The sequence below is a fragment of the Passer domesticus genome, chromosome 11, assembly GCF_036417665.1.
Source record: "Passer domesticus isolate bPasDom1 chromosome 11, bPasDom1.hap1, whole genome shotgun sequence".
Classification (NCBI taxonomy): Eukaryota; Metazoa; Chordata; class Aves; order Passeriformes; family Passeridae; genus Passer; species Passer domesticus.
In genome coordinates this window covers 9686997-9711096 of record NC_087484.1, presented here as the reverse complement: position 1 = coordinate 9711096, position 24100 = coordinate 9686997, and the positions used below count along the sequence as shown (strand labels likewise).

General features: G+C 47.9%; 1 long non-coding RNA gene across 1 annotated transcript in view; it reads right to left on the bottom strand.

Moving 5' to 3' along the window:
• Window positions 1–23129, bottom strand: part of LOC135278803 (uncharacterized) — a 55966-nt gene extending 32837 nt beyond the window's left edge. Inside the window, exons 1-4 of the long non-coding RNA XR_010346201.1 lie at window positions 23023–23129; window positions 17074–17190; window positions 12959–13013; window positions 9614–9793 (exon numbers count right to left, since the gene is read on the bottom strand). This is a non-coding gene — a long non-coding RNA (uncharacterized LOC135278803). The remainder of the gene's footprint in view (window positions 1–9613; window positions 9794–12958; window positions 13014–17073; window positions 17191–23022) is intronic.
• Window positions 23130–24100: the final 971 nt, after the last annotated feature.

Below are 24100 nucleotides of genomic sequence, written 5' to 3'. Positions count from 1 at the left end.
ATGCAGCAGCTGCAGGCAGGACAAGTTGTGGTGTCCTGCCTCTCCTCATGGCTCTTTCCTTTGTGCATCCCTTCCCACTCCCACGGCAAGAGTAGCCCAACCCCAGTTTGTCATCAAGAGCCATGATTTGGTCTTAGCCTACAAATGCAAGGCTTGAAAGGAGCTTGATTCAGCAGAGACAGGAGGAGCTCGATTAGCAGACACAGATCCTCCTTCAATGAGGAGGATCTGTGGCATCAATATCAGTGATTGTAACATCAGTCAATACCAGTATGGCCTCAGCTCTGGGAGTGTGTCACAGACCTATAAATACAACTGTGTGATCCAAACTCCTGACTACAGGAATAGTCACAAGGGCTGCAGGAGCCTGCTGTAAAATCCCAGCCCACAGAACAGGAAGCTTTCAAGCAAGGGGACATGGCCCTTTCACTCACCCTTTGTGCAAGGAGACTGACTCATGAGTGACTTCATCCCCCACGACATTCATCAGCCTCATCTCATCTGCTCATCCTGCAGCCAGGGACATCCTTCTGGTGTTACTCCCCCTACTCAGACCCCTGCATCTCCCTCCTGCAGTCATGCCCCACCTGAAAACGTGCATTTTTCTGCTCTTGACTCAACAGAGCCAGTAGCAGGGTGAAGGAGCAAATAAGCTTCTGTTCTGCCTTGCGCATTAGCAACAAAACATGACTGAATGCATCCCGATTGCAAACACTTTATTCTTGGTGACAGCAAGGCAGAGGCACAAAAGATACAGTTGGATTTGCAGAGCCCAAGATGAGCTCTGCAGAACTGATAATTAGAAGAAATCATCTTTTTGACTTGTGAGCTGAGCACATTTGAACTGAGATCAGTGAGGGGGAATAAATATGAAAACCAATTATGTCATTTGAACCAAGTCACTTCCCTGATTATAATCACCTCCCTGTATGGACATAAAAAAGGTGAAAAAATGCCCATGTCAAATTATTAAGGAATTAGGGTGACCAGACTGCACTTAATGACTCTGTTGCTCGTAGAATTTAAGTGAAGTTGTCTGATGGGATTCTGAAGTCAGATGTGCTCTGAGAGGGATAATTGGAGCATTGGAGTGAGGATTTATGGCACCGTTGTGGTGGAAGTCTCAGCTCAGGTTGTACCGTGCTGCACTGCTACAGCAGGAAATCTCCCTGCTGGCACAGGCTGGAGAAACAGCAGCAAAGTGTTCCACAGAGTTCCTGCCATATGGCAGAGCTCCTGCCATAAGGTTTGACTGTGGTGAAAAACACAGAGTAACACAGCCTGATGGTCCAGCACCACTCCTGGCATCCCAGCAAATACTCCTGACTGCAGCAAATGGAAGAAGTGGGGACTTAGCTCAGAAAAACGTGAGAGGTCAGGTGAATGCTGCATGAAACAATCAGTTGCAATCTTCTTGTGAATGTGGCTGAGATCCAGCAGGGTCAAAGGTCCACAGTCACAATCCCTAAAAGTGGAGATGATCCCAAAGGATGCATTTCAAACCCACTTATTGCCAGTCTAAGGCTGGACCTCAATGATGCTGAGCATCCATGAAGAGGTACCCAGTTTCCTCCCTAGAAACACATCCACATTGCTCATCTCTCTGGTCCCAATTCACCAATATTATGTCAAGAATATTGCTATATACAGCTGTGCTGCAAGCAAAGGAGAAACCCTGCCAGCAGCATGCAGCCCTTTCACCAAGCTCCAGCACCCATTTCACCATCATAACCCTCTGGAAAGCCTTGAGATGAGATAAAAACTTAAGAACTGTTCACTTTTTCTTGCTGTTCTGCACGAACCAAGGCTGTGCTGAGGAGCTTTCTGAGCAGTGTTTACACACTTACATCCTCTAAGCCTCAGCAGCTTTGCTATCTCTCAGTGGAGATGTTTTAAGAAGTACATTTTTGATCCTTTGTTAGCTATCCACTGGAGGTCTTGTGGAATCTAAATTAAATACCATTAGGAGACCTTTAATCTGCAGTGCTTCCAGTAAAACCAGATGGTCTCTCCTGAGCACACAGACTCTCCCGGCACGCTCACCCTCCCCACTGCAGCTCGGAAAGCCAGCCAGGAGCTCAGCAGGCTGGAATTGGCTGGGTTCCCCTGCCGTCAGAGGGGAAAAGCCAGTCTGTGCCAGCCAACAGTCTGAACCAGTATTCCCTCACAGGAAGGAAATCAAGGAATTTGGACAGCTCTTCCCAGTGGACTGCCAGGATCATCTAAGAACCTGCGTTTCTTTGTTTTGCTCACACAACAATTGAGGAGGACAGAAATACTTACGTCTGTCAAACTGTTTAATCTCCCTGGCTTAAGCTGCCTGTCCAAATTTGAAACCTGGCTAGATTTTCCCCAGACTGCTTGTAACTGTGTCTTATCCTTTTATTAAGATGAGGAGGATTATTTGAAGCTTTTGTTCTTTACAAATTCCCCTGTGCAAAGGCAAGGTGGCGCTTTAGATGAAATCTTCATTCCGGGCTGCTCAGAGGAGAGATGCAGTGCTTTCCCACAAAGGATTTAGTGACATTGGATGCTGAAAACTGGTACAGCATTGTTGGGGGGTGGTGTGTGATGCTCTAGTCTCCATGATTGCTGCTTTCTTCCTTAGAGCCTAAGAAGCTGCGTTACTTCAACCCCGCAGAATGAGTCAGAAATCCTCATTTTTGGTGCTAGAAGCATAAAAATAGGCAAATTTTCATGTTAAATGGAGGACAGGAAGAGAGTTCCCTCTGACATCTTACAAACCTGTCTCCTCTGAAAGCCTTTTCTTAGCTGCATCACTTGCTCATATTTCAACTTGCCTTAGTGATTTGCAGTCATTAAATCACTTAGCTAAAACATGTATAAGTCTTAGTGTTGAATCCCTGCAAGCTAAACATCTCTGGGGAAAGTCTGATCAGGTCCCCCCGAGAGGGATCTAAAGGATATTTGCTCACTGGTTCACAGACATACAGGCCTGCTGAAAATGGGCAGCAGTGACATTGGCTGGGCAATTTTATCCTCAACAAAAAGGATAAATCTGGGAGGTGGGTCCCTCCCAGACCAAGGGCTTTAGAAAGCACCCAGATTCACTCGTGTGTTCTGTCCAAGGAGCAGGGCACAGCCATGATACACATGCCTATCTCATGCCTCCTTGAATCCTGTAAGAGGCAGGGACTGACTGTTCTGGTTGGAAAGGTAGATAAGGATTTGCATCTGCAAAACTGTCAACAACTAGCAAAACTGCAGGTGTGGAATGGGGGAGCAGGACCTCTACAGAGACACACACAGACCCAGTGCAAGGCACAAAGCCCCGTTCCTGCAGAGCAGGTACTGTGATGAATCACTTCCTCAACCAGTTTTTCCCAAGCATTTATCAAAAAAAAAAAAAAAGGCAAAAAAAGCGCCCCCTTTTTGGTGGGATACCCATCTGGGAGGTGTGCCAATTTTGCCTTGGCCTCCAGGGATTTTCTGAGCATTGGTGAGCATTTGAGGTTCTTAGACACCTTTTTGAAGTTGGGTCTTCATTTCTCTGGGTTTCCAGCCTCTCTCCTTTGTGTAGCCCTTTCAGACTGTAACTGCCTCAGAGCAGGAAGTCTCTTTTATTATGTACAGCACCTAGCACCGCAGAGCCCACTTGATGATGCCATCAAAAGCCTGCTACATACCAGCAAGGGCAAAGAGGGATGCTGAATCAAAGGAGCCCTCATTAGCAAGCCAGGCAGGGAATGCTGGAGGAACTGCCACACTTCGTGACACTCTGCATATGCACCCAAGAAGTCAAGAGCTCCTTTCAAAGCTGCCTGACATCCCCCTGTGATCTGCCTGCAGGATGCTAACAGGGCCAGCAGGGAAGCCATGTCTGACAGACAGAGTTTCTGATTGCTGTCGTAACCTAGAGTGCATCAGTAGGATTGGGTGCTGGGTCCATCCCTCGATGCTTTTCCATGCTCAGTATTCTCATGCTGCTGTGGCAGAGCCTCCCCTCCTAGGTAATCTTCTTGGGAAGTTGTGGTGACTTTGGCTTACTCTTTGGGAAGTCGTTCTGGGGAGCGTAAAGGGAAGAATTCCGTGAGCAATTAGCAGGAGGAACACGTGCATTGCAGATGGTTAATCTGCCTGCTTTCATGTGAACAAAGGAGAAGTCCCTTGAATGAAAGGAAACGGGTAACTTTAATGCAGGCTACAGTAAATGCAAATTAACTCCACAAATAAAGAAGCTTTTCTTCTTGGAGCCAAGAAAACATTTCTCAAAGTCTGTATTTTAAATATACAATAATCTCTTTTATACCTCAGAAAGCTGTCCCTGCCGTGAGCAGTCTGATATCTTCCTTGCAGACAGTAATCAGTCCATCACCAGTGCTCAAGGATGAATATTAATATTTGATTGTTCTCTTTGTATCCTGGCACATCCAGTTGCAGGGCTGGAACCAGACTGACTTCCCTGCAGCCTGCAACCTGCCTGGCCTCAGGTTTTGGCTGGAGTCCAGGGAGGTGTCTCACATCAAGCTCTGGAGCATCCAAAGACCTTGATATGGGCCAACTGCCCTCCTAAGCACTAGGGTGTATCAAAGTTTTGATCCGTGATGCTGTAAAGACCCCATATCAATTCAGCAGGTGCAGGGGAAGAGAGTGGAGCCAGATGGACACAACAGGCTGAGCTAGGCGGCCCAAGAGTCTGGGGAAGCTTTGCTAGAAGATATGACCAAGAGCAAAAGCTCCCAGAGGAGTAACCCTGGCCCCACTCAGCACCCTTAATACTGAGTCACACTCCAGGCCAGTGTGACACAGAAAACAGGCACTTCAGACAGTGCAGGAGGGGTTATGGAATACCAGACTCCAGCAGTGGCTAAGGCAGTCCCAGCACTGGCTCCTTCCAGCTGAAGTTTGAAAGGGACATGAAGTCCAAAGCAGTGTCAGGGTTCTTAGCCCACTCAAGCACAACAGATTTGTAAGTCAGTGAAGCTGGTGGTGCTTGTGAGGATTTGGTTGCAGACAGATCAAAGAAAAACCATCCCAGGAGAGAACATTTGCAATGAGAAGTGGAGTGTGTGTGAGACAGGGAGGAGGGAGCACAGTGGGGGTAGAGGAAAGGCCACAATGCAGAAGATTACTTTAATTTCCTTCTCCTTCAGGCTCTTTATTAACACCCAGCCAGATCTCTCTCCCTGGCTGTTGCAGCAGTGGTAGGGGCCAGGCTAAATGTGATGGCAGGGCGTGCAAAGCATCTACACATCCTGCTTCTCTCACAGCAGCCATGGGATCAGATGGGGCTGGAGGGGACATGGGAATAAAGGACCAGTGACAAGCTTTTGCTTTTCGTGACCAATCCAAGTGACCTGCTGCAAACACAGCTCTGAGAGGTGCTAATATGCGAAGATGTAATTTCCTGGCCAGTCCACACCTGCTCAAGCCTGCACATCACCTACTGCCAGCACAGCTGTGCCAGTCCAGCAGCCACTTGCCTCCAAGGCTTGGCTGCAAGGTGGCACTCATGGCCTGATCCTAAGCAGGACACACAGGCAGGGAAGGAGGAGAAAGCCTACAGAAGCTCTGGCTGGTTCTGGGGTTAAAGTCCATCCTGAGGCTGTAGAAAAGGGGATCTTGTGCAGAAAACAGCAGCCAGTTTCAGCCCCCAGGTACAGAGCTGCTGCCCCAGTGCTGCCAGAGCTGCTACCTCTCCCTTGGCTTCCTGGAGAGGTGAGCCTCATAGGGACCTGCTGAACCTTGGAGCACCATGCTGCCAAAGGGCTGCCAGTCCCTCCACTGATGCTTTACACCCTCAGGCCATTTCCAGAGAGGAAGACATCCTAGAGAAGTGAAGTCCCCACAAATGTTGCAAGCTAGCAGGTGTGACTAAGCTGAGGAGGGGCTCCTGCTATTTTTTCCACCAAGGCAGAGCAGCTGGAGCTCAGCCTCTCGGTCCAGCACAGAGAATATACACATATACCCACAGAGACAAGCACACAGGCACAGAGCCAAGCTGGGATGCACTTTCACATCTTCTGGATGCCAGAGAGTGCAATTGTGAGAGATGGAGGCACAGGAAAGATGGCTTGATATAGCTCAAAGATAGCTCTATTTCCGAAATAAGAACACATATAAGTAAAATAAAGCCAGGGCTGAGGGAGATGATAAGGAGAGGGAGCACTTTCCAACTCTCCTTGAGGTGCCTCAGCGGGTGGGCAACTGAGCAAGTGCCTGGAAGCCTCCACTCCGTCAGAGGCAAGGGAAGTTAAAGCACCACCAGCGAGGCAAGCCCTGGAGTATTAGTGCTAATAGCCATCCCAGCCAAATTAATTCCAATTGCGTTCAGCCGACCATGAAAGCGTTGTTGGTGGCAGCGCTTCCCCATCCGCTCACATTTTCGTGAAGTAATTAAAGCCATTAGAATGTAAACCAGCTCTTTTGGCTTGGGAAGGAAAGAAAGCAGGAAGGGAAAAGGGAAACTGAATGACAGCTTAGCTAATTCAGCTAATATTCCCACTATTTCCGTATATACTGATTAGTTCCCATTCTCCAGCCGTTTCCATACCGATGCAGAGGCTCGGCTCCTCTGCAGAGGTTCCAACACCTCCACGCAGCAGCACCCCCTGACCCCAGCTCAGCATCCCCTCCACGCAGGATCCTGGCAATTGGGCTTTCTTTCTGCCAGCCCTCACCCCGTAAGCATTCACATCCCAGGATGCAACTCAGTTCTCTCCCCCACCAGGAATACGTGGAAGGAGGAGAGATAGCAAACAGGCTTTGTGCTCAAAGGAAAGAAACCCCACCACGAACCTCGAAACAAATGGACATAAGCAGCAGATCCGAGGCAACCACAGTGCTCTGGAAAGTCACTTCATGTCTGAAAAATCCTGCACATGGCATTCAGCTGCCTCATGAATCACCTCAAGTGATGGAGCTACTTCTTCAGTGTTTTTATTTATTGGGCAGGCAAAGGGAAGCAGCCTTGTGGATGGCAGATGGCCAGAGCTGGTACCTGGGGCTTGCTTCTTTGCCTGGTGCTGCCCTGCATGCCAGAGGGCAGGCAAAGGTCAGGGCCAGCAGGACCTGCAGTGAGGGTGGTCTTGTGGCAAGTCCAGGTTAGAGGGAAATGAGCTTGAAAGCAGAGAGGCAAAAGAAGGAGATGCCAAGCAAGGTGCAGAGGGGTGCAGGGGAGAGATAAAAATGGCAATGCCAGGAGGAGGAAATCCTGCTGGACCCCAAGGCCAGATGTCACCTGTATCTAAGCTGGTCTTCACTAGTGCCACTGTGCTGGGCCAGTGCCCAGGACCCTGTGATCCTCCCTGGACAGTAGCTGGGAACTGCTGTCTCCATGTGCATCCCGGGCAGATGCTGCCTGCAGGGCTGGCTCTGCCTAGGGACACTTCCTTACACTATCCTGGTTAGACAGAGGTGGAAAAGCTCTGGTTACAGCAGCAACTGTCCTGCTCATACAGCTTTTTCCTGCCTTCCACCCACTTTGTCCCTGCTGTGCCAGGGCAGGTGTCTCAGGCTGCAGTGAGGACCTGGGCAGCACAAGCTGTCAGTGAAGCCTGAAAAGCAGGACTAGCCCCAAGTGCTTTCTGTGTGGGCTGGAGCCAAGCACAAAGTGCTGTGATGGACAAAGAGAGCACAATACAGTCATTCAAATACCTGCAGAGAAGTTCTTTGTGGAGGTGCTCTGCCTGCCTCTGGCTCTGTATCCTTCCCTCATCAGCCTGCCTCTGCTCCATGCAGGCCATGGGGGGCTGTGGGTATTCTGACATTTCTTTTCAAGGCAGAAGAGTTCAAGAGCATCAGAAGGACATATTTTGTCTGTGAACAGCAGTAATTCCCTCTTTGGGAAGACCTTGTAGGAGACCAAGGGGCAAGTTATATTGGATGCAGCAGCTACCTGGGGGCTCTTCTGTGCTCAGCCTGTGCTTTATTGCACATCTCTCCCTTGGTGGACTTCTCTCAACACTTCAGAGCTAAAGGCCTGGCAGCATCATGCAGTCTGCAGGACCCAGAATGGTTTAACCAGCTGGCCAGTTGTGTCTCTCACACTGGCAGGCTGGAGCATTAGACTGAGAGTTCAACTTTCCCAAGGGGTCAGTCTACCTGGAGGACGATTTCCCCACAAACCAGCTGGGCTAGGAGGCTTGTGAGCACTGCTGCAACCAGCTCAGCTGGTTTATTTTGCACAGGACTGACCTAGGAGCACAACATGGATTGTCCTGTGTGCCTGCACTGGGACACAGCAATGGGGAGCTGTGGAGGGCTCCTGGGACCGAGTGCATGCAGGTCAGTGACAGGATCTGGACTGAGAAAGGTGCTCTTTATCTGTATACTTGGACAGCAAAGAAAAACTCCAGTCAGGAAGCTAAGGAGCAGCTTTACCTCTAGGATTACTGAGATAGCAGGTACTAGTGCAAAATCAAAGGGGTTTGCCCAAGAAATACAATATTATTGATCCCAGTGGAGCAAGCAGTGCAATCTTCACACTGAGATTCCCACCAGTAGCTGCTCATTCACACATGCCCCAGAGACCTTGGAGTAAGAAGCATGGGGAAACAGCAGGAGGAGGAAGGAGCTGCATTTAACTGGCAGATCTTTGTAGTGGGATTCCACTCCCAACTCCCCCCAGTGCAATCCCACCACTGCTGTCACAAAGTGTGCCTCGAGGAGCACAGCACAATGCATCCATCACCCAGGCATTCATCCCACCTGGGCCTCCTGGCGCAATGTGGCGAGCAGCTCTTTCAATCAGGCAACATTAAAATGAGAGAGATTCACTTTTTCATTGACATCAGCAAAAAAAAATAAAAATAAGAAGAAGAAGATGACACCAATTGAACCCAATGGGCTAAATAACATCTTTCACTCAATTTTCTATGGGCTCCCAAAACTATGGGAGAAAATTGAAATCTGTCTCTTTCTGTCTCCTTTTCTTCCTTTTTTTGTAATAATTCCTGGTATGCACGGCCTTGTGCCAGGGCTGGTATTGTGGGTGATGAATCCTGAGTCAGGCGGCGGGGAGGTTTCTGTCCTATCAGAGCACGCTTGCCATGGTTTGGGATAATGTGCCTGCGGCTTGTCAGGTGCTGATGGGGAGCAGGAGGGGTGGGGGGATGAATGCATTTTTGATTGCTATAATTGCCACAGATTGGATGCTTGAGAGGAGCTAATTAACAAGGAGGCTATGGGCGGATTATACTTGCAGAACAGAATCCCATGCAGATCCTTTCCCTTTGTGCCACATGTATGAGATCATTGGTAGGTGATTATGGCTGTGAATACGGTGCTAATTTACTTTGCACGTCTGACGAAAATCCTGTACATAATAAAACGCGGAGGCAACTTAAAGTAGCCCGGTTCAGAGGGGAAGGACAGCCCTGCTGCTAAAACACTGAACCCAGATCTCAGCTCCTGAGGTCTCCTACTTTCCCTGAGTAACCGTGGCTGTGTGACAGCTCTTCCCCCTGCCTCAGTTTCCCTCTCCACCAAAGGGAGAAGGCAAGCTCATAAGTGTGGATGTTTGCAAGGCGCTGTGCACCCTGTCAGGGAAGATGCTGTAAAGGATAGAACAGAAATATCATCACGCCACGGGAGCAGATCAAACAGCGCAGCAAAAATAGCATCCAGAAAGCTGTGCACATGGAAAAAATACCCGTCTTTGTGAGGGCTCTGGGTCTCTGAAGAAAGGAGTGTAAGCAGTAGCTCCAGCTGTTTCTGCAGCCTCGGGATTAGAAAGAACTGACAGGCAGGAATAGCTCTGTCATGCTGGTCTTGCTTCTCCAATCTTGTTTTACCAGCATATCTCCTACATTCTCACAGGCTTCCTGGGGCCCTGAGGGAAAAAGGAGCAAAGGTTTCTCCTTAAACGTAGCCCTCATCCAGCTGGAGATGTTTGGACTAGGGTTTAACCAGGCTCTGACTTCAGGGCAAGGCTACACTTGTTTTCCTCTCTCGTATCTGGGCATTCATAGTGCCTGAAAATGGGGAATTATCCTGTAGATTCTGTGCCAACACACAGCTGGAACATCACCAGCCAAGCAGGGAAAAGAGTTACTGGTGGGGGATGATGAGCATCCATCCATCCATCCATCCATCCATCCATCCATCCATCCATCCATCCATCCATCCACCCATCCATCCTTCTCTCCTTCCCTGCAGATTTTAAGAGTAGTTTGAACTACAATTCCCATTTTTATTTGGAGAGCTGGTGAAGAGTTTGCCCAGGGTCCTTTCACTGCTGTCTGTGCTGGTGGGAGTTAGGCTGGGCAAGCCTGCAGGGCTTTAGTTTTTCCATGCAGGAGCACTTTGCTGGGAGTCAGGCAGCTTGATGAAGCACTGGTAGACTTTTTTAGGAAGTTGCAGTGTTCCTCACAAATAAATCACATCTTTACATTCAAAAATGGAAATGATATTTATAGTATTGGATAATTTTCACTTGAAATATTTTCTGCATTTTTCAATGGAATTTTTTTGAGGGGGGGAGCATTAAAGTCAGCATTTTCAGAGGAAAAGAAACAAAACCATATTCCAACCTTTTTTCCTTTAAAGTCAGCATTTTGGATTCCAAATTATATACAGGGATTTAGACCTTTTCTTTCCACAGATCATTTTACCACAGTAATTTTTTATTAAGGTTACTGTTTCCATAATAATGGCTACTCATTGATTCCAAAATGAAAATATCACTTGCAGATCTCCTAATAAGAATACTCTGATTCATAATATTCCCTTAGTTTTATTTCATTTTGTGCTTATTTACTATGCTCTGGATGATGACTCCTAGAAAACAAAACTCCACAGCCAGCCTTCTACAGTCAAGAACTGCTCACCTAAATTTTACATTTAAATTAATCAAGACCAAGAGAGAAAGCAATCTGTCTGCAGGTTTAAAAAGACTTTCAATGTTGAACTCATTTCAACAACAGGAAAGGGTTTTCTTCCAGACAAAAAGCCCACGAGGTGTAAAAATGGATTTCCACTTCTGTCATGACTGAATTTGAGGAGAACAATCCATGAATGAGAAAGAATTGTTCTGCTGAGGGAAGAGGCTGCTGCCTATTAGCAATCTGGGCTGCTGGAGTCCAGGGAGATAAACTGGAGAGGAAATACTTCATTTATTGAGAGACAGGATTGACTGTCTGTGAATGCTTTTAGACAAGATAAGAATTGAACCTTGCCTCTGTGCAGCTCCTCTGTTCCTACAGAGATGGGCACAGAACATCCATGGACTGTCTCACTGCAGAAAGGAAGAGTTGCCTAAAACATGAAACAATATAGAGAAAGGAAAAGGCAGCCAGGATAAAACCTTCTTCCAAGAAAGAACTCCAGTTTCTTGCCAAAGCAACCATTTGTGACACTCTGGTTCAGGTCCCAGTTTTACTGCTGGCAATTTTCTGACAATGTCTGAATCCCAGGTTTTCCTTTGGACCATTTCAAACAATGTCCCTCACCGTGCTGAAGTTTCTCTCTTTGAACAAACCCTCCATTCTTCTTCTCCTCCCCTTAGGAAAATATTTTCCATCCCTACAAGTCAAACTCTGGATATTTGCCTTTGGAAAGTTGGAGAGAGGAGCAGATGGAAGGCAGGGATCAAACTCAAAACCATGGAGTCACTTCCAAAGAGACAATGTGGTGGGAAGCTCAGCGGGGTGAGGGTGATGGGTGGAAAGAAAGAGGACACGTAAGAGCATGGAGTAAGGGTGTTGGCCTTTTTTAATCACTCATTTTGAAACATTGGCATGATTTGCCCTAATTTCTGTGCAAAATATGTATCTCTGGTACTGAGGAGAGACAGGTTGTCACAGATGTGGAACCAGCAAGGTAGAGATGCTGGCAGAGAACACTGCTAAAGGACCAGCATTAGCATATTGGCATTTGGGCTGACTTATCTTGGGCTGACTTCTGAATGAAAAGTAATTCCAGGTATTCTCCTTCTCCTGGAGTGGTCTGTTACTTTATTATTGAGATTGACTTTTGTCCTGTTGAGCTCTGCCTTCCCCCACTGAGTGACCAGAGAGGCCAAGTGCTGCCCTGGGGAGAGGAGGGGTGGTGGTGGGGGCACAGCCTTGTCTCCTGACAGCACTGGTGGGTACAGAAGCACGGGGCTGGCTGATAAGGGACACAAGGGGAGCAGAAGAAAGGCCCAGTGATGAATTTGGCACAGGCAGAAGTGCTATCCAGGCATGCAGGCTGGCAGTGCTGGAGTGCCCAGCCCAGATAACAAAGCACCGTCCTGGTGCAGAGCCTGTGACTGCCTCCCCTGCCATGCCAGGGTGCTGCTGTCCCCTCTGTCACTGCCCAGCATCCCCAGCCTCACACATGGCTGGATGAGGTCCAGCTGCTGCTCCAGCTCTGACTCCCTCTCTCCAGCCCCCCTGATGTGTAGACAACGTTCCTCCCTGCTGACAGCTCTCCCCGTGAGATTCTGCTTCCACAAAGGGCTCTTGTCCCTCCCATCTTTAAATAAAGAAGAGTCCCATTAAATACTATAAAGTATTTATTGGCCAATGGGTAAAATGAGCAGGTTTCTTTATGGCTGCAATGATCATTAATGAAACTTCAGGGTCCCTGTTGGGACCACGGAGCAGAATAAATGACCTCTTGCTAGTCATCTCCCTGGTTTCTAGGACTCTGCACCAGAAATGATCCAACTTCATTTAAGGAAAATCAAATTAAAAACAGATTAAAGTAAAAGCACCTCATGCCCCTGTTCTGATTTAACTGTGATGAAAAACAGACCATGGAGTAACTTTATAATGGGAGGAAGCTCATTTAAATATTCCCCTCCCAACAGAAAGAGATTTAAGAATTAAATGAATGAGGAGATTTTCCTTTTAATGAGATTAGCCTTTTATAATTGCTCATTATGGACCACTCCAGAGATTTGGAAGAAAAAAAGTTATACAACATACCTGGAAAACACTGAATTAGAAACCAGCCAACCCTGCCCCTTCACCGTCAGTTCCAAAAAGTGAAATTCAAACTAGTTTCTACTTACAAGTCACTCATCTCAAGTGGCTCCAGCTCCTCCAGATCCTCTCTGCAATTACTGGCTTTGTAAAGAAAGTGAAACAGAGGTTTGAGATTAGCAAGCCTTAATACATTTGCTAAAAATTCTCCCCTTTTCCCATGGAAACACATTTATTTTTGACTGTCAGCTGTCTGGCAAAGCCATGTGATTTCATTTCATCTTTCCAAATTTCAGTCCTACCTAAAATAAAGGCTGGACAGAGCCACCCCTTCTGGCTTGGAAATGCTGGCCTGATTCAGGGGCACTATGGGGAGGTTAGACCAGAATTTTTTGTCTGAACTCGAAGCATTTGGCTCTGAAGTCCCAGCTTTGTCTGTACAATAATAGCAGAGTAAGGACACATACACATGTATAATTTCATTCATCTCTGTCTGTGATTTATGTTTAGTGTTAGGCTCTTTTGGATGACCTGAAACTAATACTCAGGGCAGGATTTTCTGACAAAGTGGGACTGAGCAGCTCTTTGCTCCATTCCTGTTGGCAGCACTGAGCAGTAAAAGAGATCAATGTCTCTGTTTCCTCCGTGTGCTGGGTATTCACAGCAACCAAAGTCTTGCTCCTTCTCCTTATCTCTTCACCTGCAGTGGCTGCAATGGATGAGCATTTGGCCATGCTGGTATGCAGGGCTGCAGGATGGATTTGCACCTTTCCCACTGGGGCCCCTAGATGCCTTTCCCATCTGTTCCACTGGGGTGTGAAAAGCTACTAAATGCAGGAAAATACTCCATTCCCTGCAATCTGGCTGCCTTGGAACTGGCCATGTCTGCTCTCCCTGCAGTCAGAGGGGAGATGGGCACTCCCAGAGGATGTTTTGCTCCACTCCAGGAAGGGGTTTCAAGGCAGATGGGATGATGATGTGGCAGGACACCACCTTCTCTTGCCCTCTCCTGCAGGACAGCTCAGAGCAGACTCCTCATTGTCAGGGCCTGAAGTCCAGAGAGCTGGATCCTGGTCCAGGATCTGCTTGGTTTTGAGCAGGCACAGTTGAGTGCAGCCACACAGGCCCACTGGCTGTGACACTGGGAGCTCAGGCTGGGTGACCACAGCCATGCCCTGGGATGCTCACACTCACAGGGAATGGCCAAGCCAGCTCACCAAGGCCATCAGCCATCTGGCACTCAGCACTGGTCAATGTGTCAGTGGCTGCCAGAGCTGCTCAGCCCTTTTCTGTCAAATCATTTGGCTCTTAAGGCAATATTTCATTCCAGTGTAATTTTGTTATCAGAAGTCAAGTCCATTTCTAGAGCTGTCAGTATTAGTTTACTTTGATTTATACTTCCTTTCCATATTTGCAAAGGCAAACAGAGTCAGTTTTCCAAGCATCTCTGCTACCCACTGACTGCATTCCTTTGCAAATCTGTGCTGGTACCAGAACCAGGCAGAAAGGGAAAAGTGTCATTAATGAATCCAACCTCTCATTCCCATCCACCCACCATCAGATACTGTCTGCTCCCTCCCATCTCATCAGGGCTTTGGAGATAAGAGGAACTCAGCCTAACTTTGGCCTTTAATGCATACAAATAGGCTTTTTGTTAATGTTTGCAAATAGCTTCTCAGAGGAGCAAGCTTCCCATCTTCTGGGGTTCTCCAGGCAATGGAGTGGGACAGATGAAGTCATCAGCACAGCCCAAGGATGAGGTCAGAGACAGAATCACAGAAATTCTGCCTAAATCACCCAGCTGATGGGGAATTTAGAAGCCCTGTGAGGTCTTGGCACTCCAGAGCACTCTGTGAGCAGCCTCCTGAGTGGTCCTGGGCAACTTTATCTGGTGAATCAAGAGGGGTGTTTTTGTTGAAAACCAGACCTTCAGGAGGGCCAGAGCTATTTGAGAATTCAGGTCAAATGCAGCAAAGAGTCTTGGTGGAGACAAAAGGATGGTGTTTGGAGACAGAATGTCAAAACATATTCTCTGTCTTTCTCCCCCCCCTTAAAAAGTGGGTTTTTTTTCTTCAAAAATTGCCCTAATTTTCTGGAGACACTAAAACAAAACACAGACAAAGAAATCCATCTGCACAGGATAGAGTGAAGATGGGGGCTGACTGGAACCCACATTTTCCTATCTTTTCTTTCACATGGGGAGCACAGAGGGCTCAGTGAGAAAGGGCTGCTGTCGTAAAGAAGAAAAATAACCCCTTTTATCTCACCCAGATCATTCTCCACAGACAGACACTGACCTTCCCTTGCTGTTAGTGAGACAGCTCCTCCCCTGGAGCAGGTAAGGATGGAGTAGCTGGGACAACATCCTGCCAAAGACCCCTGTAGCTAAGGCTCCAGGGTGTCCATACAGGCTGAGTTTGGAGGCTCCAGATCACTTTTTTTTCAGGCAAAGAGAAGGAATTGTCATGTTCATTGCTGGGTTGGCAGTGTCCCAGCCCTGCCCTGCTCCCTTAGGTGGCTGCCTGGGGACTGATACCTGTGGCCCCAGCCCCAGTGCATGGCAAAGGAGAGCCTTTAACTCCTCCCATGCTGTCACCCTGGCACCGTCTACGCCTGCCAGAGACGTGGAAATTAAAATAATAAACAAAGCAAGCAACACTGCATGTGGAGGCTAATGTACCATAATGCTCTGAAACTCAGGCAGCTGCTGCCTCACGCTGAGCACAGAGGATGTGTTTGAAAAATGTATCTTCCTCCGACAGCAGTTATTTCAACAATATCTTTCTCTTTTTTTACTTCAAATAAGACATTTACTTTCCCCCAGCTCATAATCTCCATATGGAGAAGAGCAGAGGGCAGTGGGGAAAGGCAGAGAAATTACACTTTTTAACACAGTGGGATTTAAATCATAGGAAAACAAATGGAATTTAACTGCCTGGCTGAAGTCACATTCGTGTTGTGGGTATTTATGGCAATCATCACTAACAACAGGAAGAGATTAGATATTGCTGAGAGCCTGAGTGCTGGCTGGGGAGCAGGGACTGACTCTGTCAATGTGTGTGATCTCAAAAGCAAGGACAGGATGTGTGCCTGTACACACATCCCTGCAAGTGGGGGGGATTGTGCTTGGTCCCTGTGCTCAGTGGCCATTCCAGAAAGGCCTTTACTGCACAACATCAATTTCACACTTTAATCTCAACTTCCACCTGAGATTTGATGAAGAAAGGGGAGCTCATTTTATTGGAACTGGCAGAGAGTGACTACAAGATTAACTCCAAATGTAGATGTGGGTGTACCTTGAAGTCTCCACCAGCAGAGATGTGTACTCATTTTCTAGCTAAGAGTGAATCTAAATAGGAACTGTAATGGATATGGAGAGCCTTCTGAGATTGGAAAGGTGGTTTATCTCAGATCTGAGAGCAAGCTGTTTGTCTAGCTGATGCATGCAAACACTGCTTACACTGCAATGCAAACAGTGCAATGTGTTGTACAGAGAACCTCACCTCCAGCAACTGCCCCAGGAGCCAGGTGAGCACACAGCATCCCTCACCTTGTCCCCATGCTTGGAATGGGTCAGGACCCAGATTACCCTTTCCCTGCAATGTAGATTTGACCAGGGGTGCAGCAGCACCTAAATACTGACTGCTGGTGTTTTACTAACCTGAGCATGTCCCCCCAGCCAGCTGAGCAGAACCCCACGGGTCAGTTCCCCAGCAAAACCATCTCATTCTTACTCTAGGAAAATAAACCACAAACAGCCAGAACCACTGCATTGTTTCAGAGGATAAAATTCACTCAGAAATCCTCTTTTCCAATTCCCAAGCAAACATGTCCATATTAATAAAGCAAAGTGCTCTCACCCAGAACAGCTCTGGCAGGGAAAAGCATTTTAATGGACTGACTGGGAGGGAAAATTGACTTGCAAGAAGAAGAGTCCTGGCTGGGTCCCCTGAGCCTGAGCAGGGGCACGGTTTAGAGACCTGTTTTAATCAAATTGCTTTTAAAAAGCAGAAAGGGAAAAGCTCTCTGACAAATGTGACCTTTGGGCACCTCAAAGATGAGGGCATAAAATGTATTATACACTGGCTCAGGGGAAATAAAATAAGGTGGGAATAGATGGAGTCTCATCTTGGGAGTGGAAAGTAAAGGAGGGAACAGGACAGACAGATCATCTGCTGGCTGGTGGTGTTGGATTCAAACCCACCTCAAGGTTCTAAATGGGACCCATAAGTCATCCCCAGTGGGAGCAGCATCAGCATCCTCTTGGTCAGCTCCCTCCTATGATCTTACTCCATGCTTGGGTTTATTTGTGTTGGAGGCTCTGCAAGGAAAGACAGCCATGAGAACTCACTGCACCTGGGGGGAACCAAACAAAATAATTAGCAAAAACATAATAAAAAATAAAATAAACATGCACCAAAGGAATGGGAAATCTGCACTGCCCACCTCTGCCCCCTGAACAGCACTCCACAATGGAGAGGTTGGAGACAGTGGCTGATGTAAAACTCTCTGGTGCAATGTGGATATTGAAATCCCAGAGGCACCAAGCACATCTGGCCAGATGGGAAAATCAGAAGTTACAGCACTTGGGTGGTATGATAAGTCTTTTCTTTTGCACCCTGAAAAACAACTCAATGTGGGAGGAATGTGTCAATTGTAATTTTGCAACTTAATGAAATAAATCAACCAGATGGAAAGACGAGATGAAGATGAGCCCACACAGTCTTGTGGGAACACAAAGGCCACATGGAGCCAGCTGCTGGGAAACCAAGAGCTTGTCAGGAAGTTTTGGGAGCCCCCTTTGTGGTGATGACAATGAATTTCCCAAGTGAGGAAGCATCTTTGAACTTTCTCCAGCCAGTGGGGATGAGGCTTCAGGAACACTTGGTCACTGAGCCACAAGAGGGCAAGAGCTTGCTCAGCTGAGCAGTGATATCAGGGGACTGTAGAGTCCTGCTCCTCCTCACCTGCCAGGGTGTCTCCTAAGGGGAGCAAAACCTGAAAACTAGGAGGCTGAAATCTGTAGGATGAGCAGGGAGCAGCAGCAGGAAGAGCCAGAGCCATGAAGAAAGGTTGGGACAAATGGCACGGCTTGACCCTGCAAAGCTGAGGAGACTCTGCTGGCACCTCCTGGACCCAAGTCAACTGAGTAAACCCAGACCTGAAGAGTCAGAGCAAGGCCTGACCAACGCTTGTCACTTGAAGGAGGCAGAAAATGCATGGCAGTTAAATAAGGAGCATCTTTCCACAGCAAAAGCCTAAGACAGAACATCCTTTGGCCAAGAATATGGAATGCTGCCATCCTAAAATAAACCCCAAAGGCCCACAGCACCCAGCTCTGCAGAAAGGAGACTTTACAGCAGCAAATTGATTTCTAGAGGCTCCCTCATTAATTTTCATGGCACCCAGAATGTGGTTTTAGAACAAGCAGAATTATTAATGTTTAAAGTTGCCCAAGCACTGTCGGGAGCACAAGGCCCTCTGAGAGTCAAAGCAGGGCTGACAAACTGAGGAACAAAAAGGCAGAATTGGGAAAGTGCATTCTTCAGGGTTCAGCCAGGCTTGTCCTTGGAGGCAGGCAGAAGGAGAAGAGCAAGAACCTTGGAGAAAAGGTCCTGTGACCCCTTGATGGCTCTGCTATTTGGAAGGAATAAAATATAGCAGACACTTAGCTTTTAAAAGGATATAAAATTGTCTAATTGCACTAATTCAGAGCTGCCCTGCTTCTGAGCCAGTCCTGACTTTCAGGGAGTGGGACAGCAGGCAATTAGGAAGGGCAAAATATTCACAAGGGGTAGAGCTCACCACTGGCTGGCAACACTGCTCATGCCCTCAAAATCACATCTGAGCTTTAGTGACATTTCAGCTAATTAATGAGAAAGCCAGCCCAAGTCTCCCTGATTGAAGAATTGGTCCTGGACAGACATAAGTCAGTATCCCAAAACCATCCTGGATGATCTCCTGGCTCACCTGGGAGGGAGGATAGGAGCCTTATAGCTGCAAAAGTATCTCTGTCTAGCTTTCCTCCTCCTGTTTTTGCACCCAGAGCCTCATTCCCAAGCACCTCGGTGCTGCTGGGCTGCCCCATGCCCACAGCCTCCTCCTGGCTGCCCCCAGCTATTCCTGATCCCAGCCACTTCTTTGCATCTCCAAACACAAGACCCAGCCATGGCAAGCTGAAGGGTTTTGCTGTGCCAGGGGATACTCTCTGCCTGGCACCACATCCCTCTGATCTCGCCCCGTCGGAGCAAGAGAAAATAAGTGCCATTTGTTAACATGCCAATCGTTCTTTACACTGGCTGATTAAAAAATAATTACCCACAGCCATTATTGAGCACTCTTGCAAATGAGCTGTGGGAAGCTGTGACCGTGTGCTTAGCACACAGTGTGTCTTGCTTGTTTCAATATTATTTTAATTAAGTATCTGGGTAAAAGGCCTTTCTAATGTAACTTTCTTTTCACAAGCAGAGAGCCGGGCTGTGAGCTGGGCTGAGCGCTGACGGACTGCTGGAGCCCGGCATTGCTCCAGGCTGCTCCCACTCTGGTGACACAGTGGGACACGCTGCTCATTGGAATTCAACAGGACTAATCTTAGGCAGAGCCATGATGGGAAGAGAGCTCTCTTTACCCAAAGGACACGGCCTCAGCACGAGCTGTGATAGCTCTGGCAGCCCATCACCCTGAGACCGACCAGCTGGGACCACCTGGTTTGGTCTGGGATGTGGACAGGATGGAGAAGGTGGCCCAGGACATCATTTGTGGGTGAGGGACTTTGGGCCACCTCTTCTGCTGGCACATGGGAGCAGAGGAGAGCTGGCCCTCTCAGCCAGGTGAAGGAGAGGATCTCAGGAGAGCTCTGCGGGAGCTTCATCCCACAACAGGAGCACAAACCCCAGCACAGCTTCACTTGCCAGGGACTTCTTTCTATTCTTTCCACAAAAGATTTTGCAAAGGAAAAAACAGAAGAGGTGGAGGAAAACCCACGTGTTCTGGTCGCCCATCCACCTCCTGTAGCTGCCTTTGTGCATGACTCAAAGCAGTCACATCAGACAATCCCACCTCTTTCTTATTTACGTGTTTTCCACTTTCTGCATCCCAGCTGGAGCTGTATTTAGCAGAGCACGTGGCCACCATCCATTATTTTGGGGGGGTGTTGCTTTTTCACATCAGCTTACATTCTCTCACGTAGCATTTAAGCTGCAGCACTGGTGTCAATTGTCTGTTGTTTGCAAGCAAATTAACCTGGCAAACAGATTTCAGATCCTCAGCTGGTGTAGGATGAACATGGCACTGGAGAAATTGAATTACTGCACAGGTTCAAGCAGCACAAAACAGCCCCAGAACTTGTTCTTGATCTTTCTCTTATCAGATGAAATTTCCTCTCCAGATATTTCTAGCAGGATAAAAAGAAAGCCCCGAGCAGGTGCACAGTGAATTCCCTCTCAAACCTGGAAACAGGGAATTGAAGTTGTTGCTGAGGCCTGGGTTGGGTCCTGGTGACAGATTCTGTTTTGGGGGATGCAAAACCTGAGGATAAATAAGATTATTGGACACAAAAGGAAATCTTTTCACTATGATAATAATTAGCCATTGGAATAATCTTCCCAGTGGCAATTCCCCATCGCTGGGCACTTCGAACATTCAGCTGGAGACAGTTCCAGGCCATCTTGTCTGGACCATGCTTTTGCCAAGAATGTTGAACCAGATAATCCCTGAGGTCCCTTCCAGCCTGGTATTCTCTGATTCTAAATAGGAAGGTGTGGAGAAGGGTGCAGCCATAACAGACTATCATCACCTGATGAGTTTGCAGCAGGGTGGATAAATTATCTGACTGATTTTTGGGCAGAGTCAGACCCTGTCGTGTTCTACTCCTGGAGCAACACACAAATAAAACAGCTTTTTGATCAAATGGACACTTAACATTTCCCCAGACAATTCCTCTCTGTGAGTTGAGAAGTGCAGTAATTCCAACAGACACTCCAGCAACCTGAAACCCTGAGCTTCAGCTTTTGAATAGACTAAATAAAAATCAGAGGGCTTTTCTCTTGCTTCAACAAAAACATATGTTCTCACCAGACGTTTTTGATGGGAAAAAAATAACACATTTCCCAAACAGCTCTAGTTACTGCAGACAACTTCATTTCCCATCTCAGACACTGCTGTGGCAGGAATGTAAAAAGCAGAATTGATTAGACCAGATTAGGTTAGATAGGGAGCCTGGTGATGAAAAGCTGCTGCTGCTCTCCTTGCACCCATCCAGGGCCATTAGCAGCCTCCATCCTTCTCACTCAGGGATGCTGCCCCATTGCTGAATTCTGTTCTAAGCAGCTATTCCATGTCTCTCAATTTCTCACTGCAGTCTCTGTTTTCAAGCACAATTTTCCCCCATGTGTTCTTCCCCCCCTGGAGGTGGAGCTCCAGAAAAATGGCAAGGAATTTCTGTACACACAATTTGACAACACACTTTGGGCTCCCTTGGGATAAAGGTTGCTAGATTGGTCCACTTTACTATCACAAGGATGATGATGACTATCCATTTTCCCCTGAAAGCCTTTTTTTTGTTTGTTTTTCTTTTTTCCTTTTCTTTTAATGCAGCAACACTTCCTTGTAGCTTCCCCCAGGAAATTGATCTTTCCTAGCTTCACACTAGGTCACCCAAATAAGCTGGAAAGAGCCATTTTACCAGCCCCTCCTGTCTTCAGCATAAAACCACTATATCTTATTTGCCAGTGCATTAAGCTGGCTGAGAGTGGAGCAGGTTGTGGATGCAGTGCAGTTTGCTCTAACTCTCTCCTTCTTTTTTCTTTCCTCGGATAATTTCACGGTCCATTAGTTTCCTGTAGCTGCTTGCCACAAACGCACAGGCATCACTGTGGTGTATGAGCTTCCCTCTCACCACCACAGGCACTGGGCAGGATACCCATGTAGCTGCCACACTGCTCCAGGGCACAGGGAGAGCAGCTGAGCCGTGCCCAGAGCAGGATCCCCAGGGATGCTGATGGCCAGAACAGCCAGCACATGCTACCTGGAGCTGTGGAAATGCTGAGCTGAACCACTGGGGGAGGATTGGTCCCCACTGACACTGTCCCAGCACAGTGTGGTTTAATGAGACTCATCTGGCACCCACTGCATAGAAAATACAGCAGGGAGAAGGATTAGAGGGGGTTTTCCCACCATCCAGCCCTTCAGCTGCAGCAGGAGCTGGAGCATCCCAACAATCCCTGGCCAGAGCAACCTCTGGGCTGCCCCAGCTCACCCTGAGAAGGCAACAGGTCCAGTGCCCACAGCACCCTGCCCTTGCAAAGAGAGCAGCTGAAGCCTCATTAAGACTCTTGCTCTGGAAGACACAATTTTGTGTCTCTTATTTTTAAATCACCTGGAGGGAAAAAAAGAAACAAAACAAACCTGTGCATGAGGATTTTGCAGCTGCATTTCACCGCTCAGTTCTGAAACGTGCAGATTTGGGGAACCACTTGCCAACGGAGAAATCTGTGCTCAGTAGATGTGAGACTGAATTTTCAGGGAGAGGCTTCCCCGTCCCTCAAGGAAAGGCTGGGGGCAGCCCCCTGGACAGGCATGGTGTGGGTGGAGGGGACTGATGAGATTGGTGTCTCTCCAAAACAACAGCTTTTACTTGGAGTACAGTTTTTACTTGGAAACTACAGTTTCATCCTCTGACAACTGAACTTTGGGAAGGAAAAAAAAAAAAAAAAAAAAAAGAGGCCAGAGCAGAATGTGAATCCTGCAGGGAAAGGATAAAAATAAACAAAAAAAACCTCTCCAAACAACCCTCAACAAAACAAAGGAAGGTGGGGGTGGGGGAGAGAGCTGATGGGTCTAACACACAAAGAAATGTTATTCACAGGCATTATTGATTAAGTTTTCCTCACCAACACATACATAAATACTTATCTCTCAAATGAATAAGAGGCTCTGTAATGCTGGAGGGAAGGAGGAAAAATATTATTGAAAACATGAGGGTCAGAGAAGCATCCGGCTGCAACAGATGCACTGAGAAGATAAACGAAGACGTCTTTGTCAACACGTTGGTCTGCCAAAGACCAAATGTGGTAGAAGGCAACGACTTTCAGCACTGGAAACCATGCTTGGACTTTGATAACAATGAAATAGAGACTATGGAGCAGATCCTCACCTGGGCTAATTCAATGCCAGAACCCTCATCACAGGGCAGTCACATCAGTTTACACCACCTGAGGATCCTGCAGCCCATTAGCAGCAGGGCAGGAGCAGAGATTTATGACAACCTCTGCAGGGCACAGGAGAAAAGAGAAGAGCAGCGATGAATGAGATCAAAGGAGAAACAGAGGAGTGGTGGCTCTGACCCATGAGCACTCCCATGACCCCAAACCTGCCTGACTCCCTGGGAACCATCCCTCCCCAGCTCCGCCTTGCCTGCTGCCACACGGTGGAGCACACAGCTCTTTCTGGGATGGCTGGGACATCAGGAACTGTGCCAGATCCAGTGACACTAGACCTGGCCCATGAGCCAGCCCAGTGTCACCTGTGGCACCTTGCAAACCAGGGCTGGGACCCACACCCACCCCTGAAATGAAAGGGAGCAGAGAGGAAGGTTTGGTGCTGAGCATTTGGTGATATCAGCCCAGAAGTTTTTGAGCCATCTGAAGGCTATGAGGGACCATCAGGATAATCTGTTCAGCACCCCCATGGGATCACCTCATGCACCCTGCCTGGAATTCACATCTCCATCACCATGGCTTTCTCTCAGGGCAGCAGGATTGTCTCAGGGATTTCCAACCCACTCAGCACAGCTCAGGTCTTACCTTTCTACAGCTACATCTCTGCGTCTGCCACCATGCAGGGCAGAAATTCCTGCATCATGCAGGCAGGATTTTTGTCAAATAGAACATTGCAGTAGGTGTGTTGACAATGAAGTTAAGAAGTGAGCTTCCCCCAGCACAGTGGCTTAACAAAAGGGGTGTTGGGCTTGCACAGGACTGAGGGTGCATCTGCAGCTGGAGACACTACAGCTCTCCCAGAGAAGCTCTGGTGTTTCAGGTCCCAGCCATCAGGTTTGCCCAGCTGTTCCCAGAATTGGGTCCCCCCAAGCTCTCCCAGCATGTCTGAGAATTTTGCTGTTATTACACACACACAGACAGACACACAGAGACAGAGACACATACAGGGTGTGCTCCTGCCCCACAGGCACTGGGCTCTGTCTGTGACAACATCCCCCATGCAGCTTTCCTCTG